We start from the raw sequence: 14,168 nt of genomic DNA on the forward strand, positions 1-14,168 counted from the left end.
AACACGGGCGCGGCTATCTACGCACTCAGTTGCACGATCTCATGTTTCAAGTTCCGACACTCTGTCTCCGTCACTTCGGCTCTTTTCCTGACCATTCGGGCACAACGTTTGGGCCCGGATTCTTCCAAGTTAAATGGTATGGCAAGGGGTTAACAACAAACCGAGACGCGCTTGTATGAACTTAATCTCCCACTTTCTAAATCCCCTATTTTTTTCTTTCTTTTCTTTTTTTTTTTTAATTCCAAGTTGTTCTACGTTTCTCCAACATAGTTCCAAAAAATTCATCTCGAAAGATATCGAGTCCCAAAAAGTAAATTTAGAGTACGATGCAATAAAATAAAATTTGATCTTGAAAATTATGCTCGAGATAAATTTTCCACAAACTTTTTTCTACAAATTTCTACTGATCCAGAGGTATAGAACCACGCTACGGTGGTTTTTATACTTACCTTTTATGCACCCTGTACACAAGTATATTTTTGTTTGTTATACTTTTCAAAGTATTAATTTTTGTAAGGTGTTGCTATTTGTATTGTTATACTTAAGACATTTCAGAGAAGGTCTCCTAGATTCTCCTAATTGGCGAGTCTGCCATGGCGAGAGGCGCTTCAGGATAATAATATCTTTGATCGAAATTATACAAAGCTGAAATTCTTTTATGAATTATAGATATCATAAATTGTTCAAAAAAGCCGATCAGCCCTCTTAGCTGCAAAACAAAATACGCTTGCCACTTGAACCAGCATGTCAGAAAATAGGTTACAGTATAAAATGTAAGAAAAACGTAGTTTGCCAGTCTTCCAGCGGGATAAATACTGCCGTCCGAAATCTAAAGGGGCGAATGCACTGGCACGCGCCCCGCGAACCACGAACGCCAAGAGCGCAGCAAATTCTTTCTCCCTCTTAGCCAAATAATCTAATTTTTTGTCATGTATATTAACTTGTATATGAAATTTACTTCATAAGATGTTGGAAAAACGTATTTTGTATGTACGGTCGTGTCTATGCATGTACGATTATCTTTGATACGTACTGAATATTCCTGTATTATTTTGCCACGATATTCATGGATAAGAAGGATTTGGATATCGAATGCGTAAAAATGTGAATTTTAAAGAACATGATGTTTATTACTCTCTTAATATTTCCTAAGATTCCAAAAATGGCCATCTTTTACGATCATGCAGCAGCCTTACCGATGAGTAGAGCTCGGGTTCGCCGCGCGCCTATACATTCGTCTGTCGGATGTCGGATAGATCACTCTACTTCTGGTAGACGTCATTTGTCTTGTTCCATTGGAAGATTGACAGATTATGTTTTTCTTACATCTACCTGTACTATAAACCTATACTATATTATAAACTATTAATAAAAAAAAATAGCAACGTTAATGATTTAAGTCAAACAATACTTCCCTTCTTTGTCATACTTGCTCAAATGACAGAGGCGTTCTATTCCACAGGTAAAATAGCAGACTAGCTTCTTAGGCATTTTACGATGTCCACAATTCACAAAAAATAACAGCGTTAATGATTTAAGTTGACGATACTATTTTTTTTACATAATTGAGAGACTTCTGTCGAACTTTGTCCCGCACCTATCCAGGCAGACTTCTATTTTCCCTACATGCGGTACAGAAATAGTAGTTTAGTTTAGAAACCTAAAGTTTCTGTCGCTCCCGGGCTATTAAAGTCACTCGAGTTAATAAAATTTAATTTCACTATTACCCTCGCTTATATTGTATTATATTATATTATCGAATATTTGCGTTGAACAGAGAAATATAAAATAACCTCGTATTATCCATATATGTATATAATACGCATTCTTAGATGTTAGTTATACTTATTTTGAGTATGTATACATAAACGCTTCAATTTTAGCCAAACATTACTAGTCACCTAAACGGATATACCCCCCCCCCCTTTCGCCACGTTTAGGTCAAGTCCGAGTTTCCATTATGTTCCCTTTCACTATTGCGCTGTAAAATTTATAAGCATGCTTCATGACATACTTACTTAATTCACAGTAACGAATATTATTGAACTATACTTAACATTAATAACTATCGATCCAAAATGTAAAATAGAAAAATATAGATTGTTAACCTTCTTATATAAACACACTACTAAGCTATAAAGTGCCAACTAGTTTTAACTAGTCGTACTTATTTAAAAATTTATAACAACAATAATATTTATACTTTTTAAAAATTATCCGATATGATGAATATGACAAAATGTAATATAACATTTAAAATAAATTTATATATCATTAATACAAAAATAAATGCACTACGATATAGTAAAGCTTTCATCATGAAAAAGAAAATTTAAATCAATTGTATTCTACAATTTATGTTTCAGATAGTTACGATCGATAATATAATTTATTACATACATTTATAATCTCTAATTTCGGAATATCATCTATCATAGGAATATAAAATTTAATACAACAAAATTAACATTACAAGTTTATAGAACATTTAATATAGCATGATAAAAATACTTGACACAATTACATTCTGTGTGTATACCTACTGTGTACAAGGAAATCAGAGTACAATTTAAAATTCGTAAAACAAATATTATCTACAAAGATATACAAAATATATAAACATGCTGTGTTCTTTTATAGAAAATGTACATAAGAAATAAATTAAGGCTTATTACCACGCAGATACATGAACAAGGACAGAGACAAAGAAAGCTCCTACTTAAAGGTGTCCTCAGGTAATTAATAATATTATCAATATTTCAAAGATGTCAACGAATATGCAATTTGTCAATAAATATTGACAATATTGTATTGATTTTAGTTATTTGATCCTTTTAGTTATTTTTTATTATTTATTTAATTTCTATATTTCGGCTTTGAATAGCTTTCAGCTATTAGCATCACGATCGTACATTAGTCTTTGTTGATCCTTTTAGTTACGAACCTTGAATTATTAACAATATATATTGATAGCCTGAGAACACACTAAGAAGGCTTAACAAATATTTTTGCATAGTAACTTAACCTAATAATCAATATGATAATCAACAGATAATCTATTTAAAGTTACAAAAGAATTATATATTTTTGTTGCTGTTTAGAAGCGAATACCTCACTGATAACAACAACATTACTAAATATTAATTAATAATACTATTTATAATTATATATTATGCATAATCAGAGACCCAATATAATTAATTATTTTAAACATTTTTTTGGATAAGATCATTGGATAAAAATTAATTTTTATTTAAGTAGAAACCAATTATTAATAAATCTCAAAGAAATCATTTAAATGGCGAAAGTTTCTTTGATTAACGCAAACCAATATCTGCGACAGGGTTTCTTTTCGTTACATATGACTATTGTCACTTCTTATTAACATTACTGATAATTATTATTCGTTAACAACGCATAAAAAGACTTAATTATAAGACCTATATATTTTATCGAACAAGAAAACGATATAAAAATATATTAAAAAATATGTAAAAAAAAGAATAGGATAAAAGATATTGTAGCACAGTATTTTTATTAACATTTGTATTAATATTGTACAGAGTGTAAAGAATGTAAGTGTAAAGAGGATCGTAGCTTGATTCTGCACTTTCAGATAGATGAAGATTTGTAAAAAAAAGTTTGTGACCTTGAAATTTAAGGACAACTTTTTGTTATTGTAACATATTCTACTCATCACGGGGAAGAACAGTATCGAAGAAACCGTGGGTTGCAAATGACCCCATCTTCCGGAAAAAAAATGTTAAAGTTTTAATGATTCCTAAACTGGCTTTACTGAAAATATATTTACATTTATATGTTTATGTTTACATTTGTATTCGCATTTACATTTACGTCTAATAAGAGAAATAGCGTGATATATCAGAATACAGGAACGATGGAAGACCTTTACAGGTAGAAAATTTTCCGCGACAATAAGATTTTCAGCAGTTAAGTTAACAATTTGATGATCAAGAATGCATTTATAAAGAAGACCTGGTTAATTATCACCCTTGCTTATGCATATTTACTAATCAGCTTACATAAAATAGATCGTTGAACAATCATCGGCGAATACGAGAAAAATCACAATTTTATAAAAGCAAAGAGCTATGTCACTCGACGAAACTTTGGCCATTGGATGCAATGTAAGCTGCAACTATGCTTTTTGGACCGTGCTTGTGAATGCAGTAGCATTCGCAATTAACAAATGTTAAGATTTGGGCTTGCGAAAAATCATATGCAATGATTTTAGAGATTTAATCAAGAATGAGCAGGAATTATGTGCCTACGTTGCTTATAGTTCAACATCCGTTGCACAAATAAAACATCGAATTGAACGTGATTTTTATTATCTGAAGTAAAAAATTATGTGTAATTTTGAGGAGAAATTTGACCGACATGAAATGTGCGAGTTCGGAATTGTTTGAATAGCCAGAAAAAAAGAAAGGAAAAAGCAAAGAAAGAAGATATGCAATATACAACGATAGATTTGGAGTATCAACCTGTATCAATAGCTGCCATTTTTCTTGCATCTAACTGCAAAACGTAAACACACTGTCAATAAAGCCAATTTGGGGATTAGTAAAATTAACAATTTTTCCAAGAGAAGGGATCATTTGCGACACCATGGTTATGTTGAGACTTTTCCTCCTTATGATGAACAGAATACGTTGCAATAAACAAAAAATTTGACCTTGAATTTCAGGGTCAAGGTCGTTTTTGCACAAACTTCTTTTTTTACAAGTGTCCACCGATCCGAAAATATAAAATTACGCTACGAACCTCCTCACACTTACTTTCTTTACCTATACATCAATATCTTTTATTCTGTTCTTAGTTTCATATATTTTTATACCGTTCCTTTTTGCTTAAAAAAATATGTTTATAATTAATTTTTTTATGTTGTCAATGAATAACTAACTATCATAACTGTTAGTAATGTTAATAACAATTGACAATAACTGAATATAAACAAACAAATTTTGTTTGCCATCGAAAATGTTTATCGGTAATCAAAATAAAATTCTCGTCATTGATAATAATTATCGGTAATCAAAAAAATCATTCATAACGATTATTCGTAACAAAAATTTATTAATTAAAGATATTAACTTTTATACTATAATTTTTTAAATTTGTCTTATAACGGTTATAATGTTTGCACATAATACATAAAAAAAGGATCATATTTTAATTTATAAGTTAGTAAACCAACAAATTTGAGACTCTCGTGTAGTATTTGGACTGCAAAATATTCGGCTAGAGTGACACCGTTTAGGAGTTTTTGAGGTCGTCGAAGCCCAAAAAGGGGGTCGTTGTTCACGAAAATAAGGCCTAAAAGATTTCGATCAACCCATTAATGTATGACATTGTGAATTTTGATGGTACCTTCTTTAAAACTTGGCACTCTTAAACTATTGTATGGATTACTCGGTATATGTTGAATCGTGAGTATCGGATTAGGTTTGGATTATATTTTATCTTCCAGCCGCCGCGCCGTGAAGCGGCTTACAGTGATCATACAAAAATCATACAGAGAACATTTGGAACATTGGCATTGACTGTGCCATCACGTGTTTTGCTGTTTATTGCTTACCGCTCTATATGATCGCAGACTTACGCCAATTTTTACAGTTAAAATTTAAGACCTTTGTTGGCCAAATGTGTATAAAGCCGAATTTTCAAAAATTGTTCTCTTCCGTCAAAAATAACCCTTATTTTCGGCTTTAGCGACCTAGAATAGGCCCGAAGACACATTCAGAACTAAAATTTCACAGTCCGGATACTATACTTTATTTAGATATAAAGTTAAATAAAAGGTTAGCATCTTTAGAACATTATTTCATATAATCTGTAATAGTTGTATATACTTATACGACTTTGTAAATATTTTAAGAGTATCTACAAACATGGAAAAGTATCAAGCGTAAAATGTGTGTGTGTGTGTGTGTGTGTGCGCGCGCGCGCGTGCGTGTGTGCGTACGTGCGTGCGTGCATTTACTGGGAATCATGTAAGTTGTACTTAAAATTACATCAATTAAATGTGATAAAAAGAAATAATATTCAAATAAATACAAAGACTAAAGTATTATCGTTTTGTAATGTTAAACAAAACAAATCTTAGAATATGAGCGATAACATGCGTGCAGCAGTATATATGTAAACTTCACTTTACCCGTGCTAAGAGCTTTTTTTTTTCTTTTTTTCAGTCGCCTCATTTGTTCTTTTCTACAAATTATTTATCCATACGGAAATCCGTTACCTTACGTCATTCGCATGACCTGTTTCTGCTTGCCACCAGCTTCAATCCTTCTGTTGGCAATGTCGGCACTCTAAGACTGCAATCTGAATTCTTCAACGAACAAAAAATGACATCATGTTTTCTTAATTCACTTGTCTTAATTCACTTCATTTCGATAAATGATCCTATTCTATGTATTTACTGTTTTTTGTGTACACTCTGATACATCAACTTATCCAATAATTTTTCTAACCTTAATGTATAAGTACAATAAATATATATCCCAAAGAAATAAAGAAAATTTTAACTAAATAAATTTTTTAAACCAAAAGCGAACTAGCAATACTTTAGGAGCTTTGTTTATATATCTTCACTTTCATATGGAAAGCATTGATTAACACTAGTCAAGACCGGTCGAAGGCACTCCGAAACAACATTCACACTGTGCCTGCAATCCAGTGACTGAAACGCAACGAGTAGCCGAAGTAGCATGCGTTTAATTTCACGCCACCACCCCTTGCTCTCTCTTTCTTTTCTTATTGTTTTGTTGGCTATCTTCCTCGTACATTCTAAGCTCCGCCTGTTTTACTTTCCCTTCTTCTTAAACTTCTTAATAATTCATTTTTCATTATCTTTTTTTCATTCTTTAATCAAGAAGCTTGTTTCTTTCTTTTTTTTATAAATGTTACCTAATATATGTACATATTACAGTTAGTTTTAAATCTATCTTTTAATATAGGTTAAGTACATACGATTACTGACATTTGAATTATGTCCAACATGCTTTACTTTATATTTTCTCTTAAATATATATAATATGATATTATATATAATGTAAAGTGTATTTGAACGTGTTAAAATTTTTCTAATAAACTATATATATTTTTCTTATCTAAAATAAACTTCCCCAGCTTAGTATACATGAATTCTTTTTAATCTTTTTAATATAATACTGTTAAGAAATCATATATAAAAAGCTGATTAATTTCTAATACCTAAATATAGGTGAAAATAATACTACTTACGAAATTATTTCCAAAAATACTGTATGTAAGATTTTACTTTATTTTCTGAAACTAAATATTAATTTTAATCATTACTTTTGGACTGTTAAATGTATATTTACCATATATGCAATATAGATATGAGATAGGTTCTATATTATGATAGCAACCATATTAATATTTTAATTTCTTTCTAATGGACAGATGAACAACTTATATTAGTTATGAAAAACTTACAATATTAGTATGGTAATATCTATATTGCATTTTTGTTCGTGTTTATTACGTTTACAATAGTTTTGTAACTGTTATAATTTTGAAATCTCCTTCCAATCGATAACAATAATATATGAATTATTATCATGTAAATTAGTTCACTTTTCTGCGTACATCATTATACAACATGTAATGTACAAACATTACTTACCTAATGAGTAACTTTACAGTAACAGGTATTGCAATTTATCTCCTGAATACAATATTGTTGGATATTACAAATATATAAGAGAATTTTTTACTTATTGTACCTGTTGTATGGTGATACGTATTGTTACTGATATGTGTGCATGGGCCTCAATAAAAGGAAAGTCATTTCTTGAACTATAGATATGTATAGACAAAGATTTGTTGCTCTGTGTATATCATTAGAAAGGAATGAGATAGTAATTTGAAGAATAGTCATAATTAAATAATAATTAAATCATAATATATAGATCACTATATTATCATGGAGAAAGAATATTAATATTTATATACTTGTTGATATCTTAAATTACTTAAGCTTTTTAGCCTTTCATGAATCTCTGAATATATGATAACTTGAAAAGAGATTCTTCTGTATGTTATAAATATATTATACATATACATACATGTACTGAATATTTATGTTTCATAATAGATCAAGTTGAAAAGACAATTTTAATATATTTTATATCTTTAAAATTACTGACATTTTCATACATCAGGATTATGGAACATAAAAGAAATAAATAAAGCTAATATTTTATTGATTTCTGATATGCAGTTTTAAATTATTTTTGACAAATTTTTAAAAATTAGCACATATATAAAAATATAACATTTTCTTAATTATATATATCTACAATGGGACATTAGGATCTTCCATGACCACAGCAGAGTTTCCTATATAAATAAATGACTGTTTATATACGTATACAATTTGCATGATTATCTTTACTCCATAAAAGATGTTTGTACTAACACTGGCATAAAATTCAGATAAGTATGCTAAGAAAATATGAGATAACATCTGAACAGTACAAAGTTGAAGTCAATGTAGAGGAGTATAGCTTCTGAAGTAAAAGTCTATTTACCATGACTTTTCAATGATGGGAAACCATTTCAGTGAGAAAGACTGTACATTGGTCCTGTTTTTAGTAATACTATATTTGATTTGAATATGACATATATTAAGAATTTTAATAATGATAGAATAAATAAAAGGTAATTTTTAAAATGTTTAGTGATAGAATTAACAATTGAATTAAAAAATAGAAAAAGATGCGAGTCTATTGTACGTGTACATATTTATATATTAACAAAAAAATTGAATATTTTTAATAAGATTTCAAGCCTTGCATTTACTTCTAATCCTCAGGAATGATTGGCGTAACATAAACCTACTTTAATTTATAATCATGAAAAGGCACTGATTTGTCCGAAGAATGTTCAGTTTTTGCAAAGTTAGCAGAATGTTAGAATAATCGGAAGGTTAACTCAAAATGTTTTATTAACTTAATTACTGTGTTTATAATAGTGAAGAAAGCAAAGTGCAAATCAAGATTCTTGTAATTGCGAACAGAAATATTGACTATTTAAAACTAACCATTGCCATTTAAAAAAGCTAGAGGTCAAAGGAAAGTTCTTTAACTACTTTTAATACTTTATTTCATTGGATGTTACAACTAGTCTAAAGCAGATATGTTCTGGGTAAAAACATTCATAGTAATGAATAGCATACTAATGTTCAGAGTTAAACTGTTAATATGGTTCTCATGCTCGTTTTGTAATTCATGTTTGCAATTTTGAAAACAGAAATTGGAAGCATTCTGGTAGTCATAAAAGATGTCGAGTAGGATTTTTCAGTTGCACAGTTTCTACTTATGAGTGAAATTTTACCAGCTTGTTTCATAACATTTTTTAGTTTTTGGAGGAAAATTATTACAATTGATATAAAATATTTCAATAACTAATAAAACTAATATTAATATTATTTAATGTTATTTAAGAAAAACTATACAGAAAAAGAGAAAATAATATGTTTATTGAGTTATTGATATAAAATTAATAGCTCAGATTGTTTATACATAATTTCTTAGTTTCTATACTAGAAAATTTGTTATGAAACCTGTTAAATTTGTTATGCTGCAACATTTAACTTGAAACAAAAGCTTTGAGAAAGAAATTGATTCTATACTAAAAGTAGAATATATAATGCTTTTGTTTTCCATTTTATCATTATTTCTCTTATAGCATTTATTAGTTGACCAAGCGTTACCTTAAATATGTATACATCGACCAATCAGCTTTACTGCTTTCTTATTGTGAAATATGTATGCTTTGTGCAATACAAATATTCATTGTTACCGTATAATCACGACAATGTCGTTAGTTCTTAAGCATTATGAAAATATTAAGTAGTTTACTGTATATCAATGTTTATACAAATAAATAATAATAATATACAATAATAATAATTGTAAAAGGAATAATAAATACATTTTGTTTTAACTAAGCAATAAACTATTATAAAGTTTAAAGTAGTTATGACGAACAAGGCAGATACAACACACCGATATGAATGAACTAGTAAGCAACTGTATGAATTTTTCATTGCTAAATATATTTAGGCCGATTACTTATAATTACTGATCAATAACATTGATAAATCGACAAACTGAGTTGAATTTAGAATATATTTAAAAATTCATTTATTAATTAAGCTTAAAATTATATAATGCTACAAAACATTCGATTATATCGTCTGGTTAAGAGACGAAAGATAAACCATCAAGACACAGACCATTTGTGGTGGTTGGAAAACTTCGGTACATAATATATACTGATCGTTGATCAATAAGTCTGCAGAACGTACTTACAAACTCGAACAGTAGCGTATGAGAGTAATATAACGTAACGCAGAGGTTTCAGACATAGAGCTATCATTATTCACTATTTACTATTCTTTTAAGTTATTTAGAATCGCTCACTTACTTCGAAATTATTCTTTTTCACTACAATATCAAATATAAATATTTAAACATGAACTTTTATAAATGAACGCAAAAAATAAAAATTAGAAATAATTACTATACAAACAATAGAACTGTTTATATAACGTTCTAAATTATTTTCAATGAAATATTTACAGTGATGTATTATATTAACCACTAATTTGAATATGATCACATCAATAAATATTATACAATCTAAAATGTCACATCAAATGTGGGACGATTGTTTGATGATGATTGAAAAACATTGAGAATTAGATGTATAAATAAATAAATCTATAAAAAAGATAGTCGTCTTTTATAAAACTTTTATTTTCATGAAAATATTAATTTGCATAAATAGGGACTACCATGAAAGAAGAAGAGAATCGACATCAATACAGCTATGTACTTACACAGAAAGTAATTACAAGTAATCTGTACGTCACTGCTTCAGGATATTTCTGCACATGTGCAAAATGTTTTGTTATAGTTTCCTAGCCTCCATGATGCCATTGGTGCGCCGATGTCAAATTATTCATTGTTAACCTTACTTTCAATGTTGCTTTCAAAAAAGAAAACAGAAAAAATTGTATATGTTGGTATGTTATTTATTCCTTTACCTTTAATATCTTTGTCTTTTTTTCAAATAGATATTTATATTAAATTCAATGACGGATTCAGACCTATCACCCCCCCCCCTTCGCCTCAAGAGGAATAAAATATAAAAATATTATTTCATCCTTGAAAAACTTGCTATGCAGGCACATAATTAATTAAATAATTTGCAATAAACAATGCATATGAATCATAAAATATCATAAAAAATGACATTATATAGTACTAGTGATTTTGATATTTCAAATGCAACCGTTATTTACTAATAGGATACTTCCTGTTATATTAATATGCTACTTTTTATGAGTATATTATCTCTTTCCAGTTCTCTGTAGTTTTCAGTTTAACTATAATAAACACCGATGTGTAACTATAAATTTTCTTTTCAAAAGCTTACTTCACCCACTGCAGTTATTGAATAGATTTTAATTAGAATGTTTGCTATACGTTTGACTTCCGTAATATTTCGAAATGTTCCATATATTTTGTTCCTGCACTTACATTACCTGTTTTTATTATTTTTTTTATTTAGTGTCTTAGGTTTCTTAAAATTATCTTCGTTATCTTATATACTAATACAGGAATTGATTTTTTAGATACTAATTATCTTAAATATGACAATAGACCATGTATCGTGATAATAATATAATTGTACATTAAATTCTACTATTATCATTTTTCGACATAATACGATATAACTTAACTTCTACACATAATTATTATTATTATGATTGAAATGTATGGACAAAAGAAAGCTTTCGTTTTCCGATTTGTCATTTTACTTAAATTATTTAAATCCCGGTCTTTTATTTTACACGATATGCTTAATATCTGATTCTTGACTTAGATGGTACAGTTTTATCTTAAAACATTTGGCAATCATTCTTGATAAGAAGAATAATATTACAAGGAAACGTGAAATACACTTTTGTTGGAACAATCAGTGGATACAACTGATACTGCTTGGAAGTTGGAACACAGGCGACCTCTGTACTGTTCAACGTACTTACATATTATATAATAACATGAGTATGTGTATGTACATATATAAACTAGGATTCTCTGTATATGCGTTCATCATCGATAAAGTTCGGAATAACTCGGGCGCGCGGACTTCTCGTTCGCTGAACGAGTGACGGATCTAGCAGACGAGGAGGCTGCGGAAGCTGAAAGCTCTGAAAGGGTGCCGAGTAACCGATCCTTGGCCGAAAGTGCGCGACAACGCTCGACGAATAAGTACGAGAATATCCGAAGCTAAACTGACGATGAGCAGAGTTGTAGAGTGACGACGACGACATGTTTGCGGGATTCGACCTCTACGAAATTGACATCGAGATTTGAATACGATATTGTTGCTAATAGATCAGCGTGATTAATAAGCGATATTCTGTATCGTTAGCTGACAATGATACATCATAATATGTAGTGAAACGTGACGTGACAAATCATTTGGAAAATCAGTCAGTGGTGAGCAGAGTGAGTGAGTGAGTGAGTGAGTGAGTGAGTGAGTGAGTGAGAGAGCGTGTGTATGTGTGTGTGTGAGCGCGCGCGCGCGCGTGCGTTTATGTGTACTATAACGTGTTATATCTCGAGAGAAACGTGGGCGATTTATATATGCATGCAGCTGTAGAGAAACGTGCGTGCGTGCGTGTGTGCGTACATGCAGTGTATACGTGTGTGTGTGTATGTGTTTATCGCGCGTAAGAGCTTTATAGGTACACATACACACACAACGCGCGCGCGCTCGTATACACAGATATATAATAGGAAGAAACGTAGCGAAGGTGTGTAGAGGCTGGCAAATCGTTTTCCGACCGCTGACCAGTTTCACAACAGTCATTTCCTTTTCTTCCTTTTTTTCCTACTACATAGCCTATATCCCTCTGTATCTGTCCCCCCCCTACACTTTATAACTGCGAATATCTCCTGATATTCGTCTGGCCGACAGTGACCGCCGTCGCGGCGTCGCGTCGGTGCCGTTGACGGTCCCGTTGAAAATATGCTTGGCATAGAAGCGTTAGCGGCATCAGTGTCGTGGTTGGTACTGGTGCTAGCGTTGGTACTGCTGGTGGTGCTAGTGCTGGTGTTGAGAATGGTCTAGCGCGGGTGTGCGCGCGCGGGTGCTATCTCGACACAGTGCGAACGGTGGCTTTAGATTCGAAGCTGCGGAAGAAAGGCCGCGAACTCGGCCCTGCTCCGATGGCCTGATATACACTACGAGACGCGTATATGAAGCTACACTGCCCTGACTCGTCGAGTGAGTACTTTAATTATCATTGTGTCAATGGATTTTTGACTTAAATCAAACTTAATGATCAAGCTTTAACCAAACTCGATCCTTGTCAGAACTTTTGTTTTTCCTCCTTCCCCTTTCAACACTGTCTATATTACATTCGTCCTTGTCGATAAGAATTCCGTAAGTTTCCACGCGTATTACATGTCTGTGTCAAGGATGTCGCAATCATTACGCGTCTCCATCGATCAATTTTCATCGTATTTAACAATTAGTATCATCGATATATGTGCTTTCCATGTTTGTTACTTCTTCGATATTCTCTTTTTTCTCTTTCAATCTCTTTTTTCTTTTTATTATGTTTTGTTTTGCGATCAACTGTCAGCTGCCCGCATCAATTAGTCCGTGAAATCATTAAATCGAATATATTATAAATTTACCGAAATGTGATTTTTACCCGCAGTATTACGATTAATATGTTGCAATTATGTAGATATATCGCGTGACTTTTTTTTCTCTGGAAAACTTTTCTCTCAAGAGGAAAGGTGGAAAAATGAGTCGGAAAATATCGTACGAAGCAGCTGCAATAAATATCGACCACATATTCTGACGATGAACGAAAGCTTAAAGAAAGTGAACCGGGTCACGACGCAGTTTCTCGACGCGCATTTCGAAAATGGATAGAATATGGAAAAATTTGTAAAGCGTAATGTTGATCGCAAAACATTATTAATAAAAAATTGACGCCAGATTTTCATCGATATTACGCATTTGCATTTTACCGATTTTGGGCACATAATATGCACAATAATACTTTTGACTATTTCGAAATCCAA

General features: G+C 30.9%; 2 protein-coding genes across 11 annotated transcripts in view; one reads left to right on the forward strand and one right to left on the reverse strand.

The window, feature by feature from the left end:
- Positions 1 to 7,089, reverse strand: part of Mical-like (MICAL-like protein) — a 39,850-nt gene extending 32,761 nt beyond the window's left edge. The window contains exon 1 of one of the 2 annotated variants that reach the window (XM_072003414.1): positions 6,266 to 7,089. The gene's annotated coding sequence lies outside the window, so the exon portion shown is untranslated. The remainder of the gene's footprint in view (positions 1 to 6,265) is intronic. The other variant, XM_072003415.1, reaches the window with a different exon arrangement.
- A 5,093-nt stretch (positions 7,090 to 12,182) lies between these two features.
- LOC139987316 (uncharacterized) overlaps positions 12,183 to 14,168 on the forward strand; it is a 42,128-nt gene continuing 40,142 nt past the window's right edge. For 2 of the 9 annotated variants that reach the window (XM_072003429.1, XM_072003430.1), the window contains exon 1: positions 12,888 to 13,356. The gene's annotated coding sequence lies outside the window, so the exon portion shown is untranslated. Of the gene's footprint in view, positions 12,576 to 12,855; positions 13,357 to 14,168 lie in introns of those variants that run through there. The other 7 variants (XM_072003423.1, XM_072003425.1, XM_072003422.1 and 4 more) reach the window with 7 other exon arrangements.

This window comes from Bombus fervidus, chromosome 5, assembly GCF_041682495.2.
Source record: "Bombus fervidus isolate BK054 chromosome 5, iyBomFerv1, whole genome shotgun sequence".
Classification (NCBI taxonomy): Eukaryota; Metazoa; Arthropoda; class Insecta; order Hymenoptera; family Apidae; genus Bombus; species Bombus fervidus.